The sequence below is a fragment of the Schistocerca piceifrons genome, unplaced genomic scaffold, assembly GCF_021461385.2.
Source record: "Schistocerca piceifrons isolate TAMUIC-IGC-003096 unplaced genomic scaffold, iqSchPice1.1 HiC_scaffold_956, whole genome shotgun sequence".
Lineage (NCBI taxonomy): Eukaryota > Metazoa > Arthropoda > Insecta > Orthoptera > Acrididae > Schistocerca > Schistocerca piceifrons.
Genome location: NW_025729230.1, coordinates 22501 through 25000, shown reverse-complemented (window position 1 = coordinate 25000; position 2500 = coordinate 22501). Strand labels below are relative to the sequence as shown.

The window sequence follows — 2500 nt, the reverse complement described above, 5'->3', positions numbered from 1 at the left end:
AGTTATTCAGAGTCACCAAGGCAAACGGACCGGACGAGCCGACCGATTGGTTTTGATCTAATAAAAGCGTCCCTTCCATCTCTGGTCGGGACTCTGTTTGCATGTATTAGCTCTAGAATTACCACAGTTATCCAAGTAACGTGGGTACGATCTAAGGAACCATAACTGATTTAATGAGCCATTCGCGGTTTCACCTTAATGCGGCTTGTACTGAGACATGCATGGCTTAATCTTTGAGACAAGCATATGACTACTGGCAGGATCAACCAGGGAGCTGCGTCAACTAGAGCTGAGCAGCCGGCCGCCCGGGAGTGTGTCCCGGGGGCCCGCGCGAACACGCAAGCGTCCGCTCAATCATTCTGCAAACAGGAGGAGGCTGAGCTCCCCTGCACAATACACCTCGAAACCCTCTCAGGTCCCGGCGGCGCGCAGCGCCGTCCCAAGTACTTGGTCGGGTTCGAGAGAGGCGCAATCGCCCGGAGTTAGGCGAGTAGACGCTTTCGGTGCGACCACCCGTGCTCCCAACTGAGCTTGCCGCTGCCGACAGAGGCCCGGGAGCGTGCTGTCGTGGCATTGCCGGCGGGAGACAACACGCGCCACCTACGGTGACCGGCAGCTCCAACGCCAGCGCCACAGAAGGACAAAAGCCCCACTTGGGTGCCGAAGCGAACTCTCCCAGCACAGCGCACGCGCCAACACATCCGCACAGCTGCGATACAAACCACCAGCGAGAACCGCTGGGGCGACCGAGCAGCAGACGGCGTCGCGGCGCCGAGCGCCGGGCGGCGGCGCATCCTCAACGCACACAGTCCTCAATCGGACCAGCACACTGAAGATGTCCACCGCGCTTCGCACCGGGCCCGCGAGGACCTACTTTGGCCGCACGGCGCCGCGCGCAGGGTGCGCCGGCGCGCAGCTGCGACGCCTGCCGCGTCCGTCGGCCGGCGCGCCTGCCACTGGCCGCCCCCACCAGCCGGCTGTAGCGCGTGCGCCCACGCACCGCGCGGCCAGCACGCCGGGAGGCGCCCCCTCACCGGCCGGGGACGGTCCCACCCAGCCACCGCCGCGTATCGCTTCACACCCAGATGCCGTTCAGTTTCGTCGGCATGGTGGGTATCGCTGGAACAACCGGTTAGTACCTCAACCTATCGTCGCCATCACCGATTCACCCCTAGCGAGAACAACCGCACCACAACAGGTTACCATTTGTTCATTTGCGTAACTTCACCAGAAAACGCAGGCGTCCATCGCCATTTGCAACTTCAACGATTATTGCATGCCTGTGTCAGGTGTCACGCCACACTACGTCTGCCCACATACACGCAACAAAATGTGCACGCCTAGACAATACGTGGAAGGTGGCCCCCGTACGTATGCGATGTCCATTGCTCGAACGACTGTCAACCGGCCTCTGTAGCATGTCGCAGATATGGAACGCGGTGCACCATGCCATCACGGTGTGTGAGGAGAGACGACTAGGTCCGAATACATCAACAGACAGCTCATGCTGATCGCCATCCACGGCGTCCGTTCCTCCCACACGTCTCTATGGCGTACCACACTGCAATCCAGCTCTCATAGGGAGACGACACGTAGCTGCGTGCACAATATTTGCACTGTATGGTCCGCCGTTTTTGGGCGCAGTCGTTGTGCGGTCACACATGTGCCACGATGTATCATTCAGTACATAAGGACGAATGTGCAGTACAGATTGTGGTTCACGCGTACGACATCAGCGGACAGTTGACACAGGCCGCACCACAACGTAGCCTGAGTACGTCGCATGCGAAGGGCATTGAACATGCAAACTTCTCACCAACCAGCTTGCGAAGGCAGGGGGCAAGGTGGGGACGTGGGGAGGGGCGGCATGTACGTCCTGCTGCCATCCACATTACAGTGTACAGCAGGAGCATGTGGAAAGTGAGCAAGACTTGCAAGGTGTTTAACATGAAGCGATACACAGGGGTGCGGGCAGTGCGAGTAGCGAACTATATTGCGAGGGTTGCGGGTGGGCAACACTACAGTAATTGAACGAGTCGTATAACAATTACAGAGCAGGTTTAGGCGACAACGTGGGTTACGTTAAGGCGACAACATGGGTTAGGTTAAGGCACAACATGGGTTAGGTTAAGGCACAACATGGGTTAGGTTAAGGCACAACATGGGTTAGGTTAAGGCACAACATGGGTTAGGTTAAGGCACAACATGGGTTAGGTTAAGGCACAACATGGGTTAGGTTAAGGCACAACATGGGTTAGGTTAAGGCACAACATGGGTTAGGTTAAGGCACAACATGGGTTAGGTTGAGGCACAACATGGGTTAGGTTAAGGCACAACATGGGTTAGGTTGAGGCACAACATGGGTTAGGTTGAGGCACAACATGGGTTAGGTTGAGGCACAACATGGGTTAGGTTGAGGCACAACATGGGTTAGGTTAAGGTACAACATGGGTTAGGTTAAGGTACAACATGGGTTAGGTTAAGGTACAACATGGGTTAG

The 2500-nt window shown here is 56.8% G+C and overlaps 1 non-coding gene across 1 annotated transcript in view; it reads right to left on the bottom strand.

Moving 5' to 3' along the window:
- The window catches only part of LOC124773802, a 1909-nt gene extending 1636 nt beyond the window's left edge, over positions 1-273 (bottom strand). Inside the window, exon 1 of the ribosomal RNA XR_007014918.1 lies at positions 1-273. This exon is cut by the window's left edge and continues 1636 nt beyond it. This is a non-coding gene — a ribosomal RNA (small subunit ribosomal RNA).
- Positions 274-2500: the final 2227 nt, after the last annotated feature.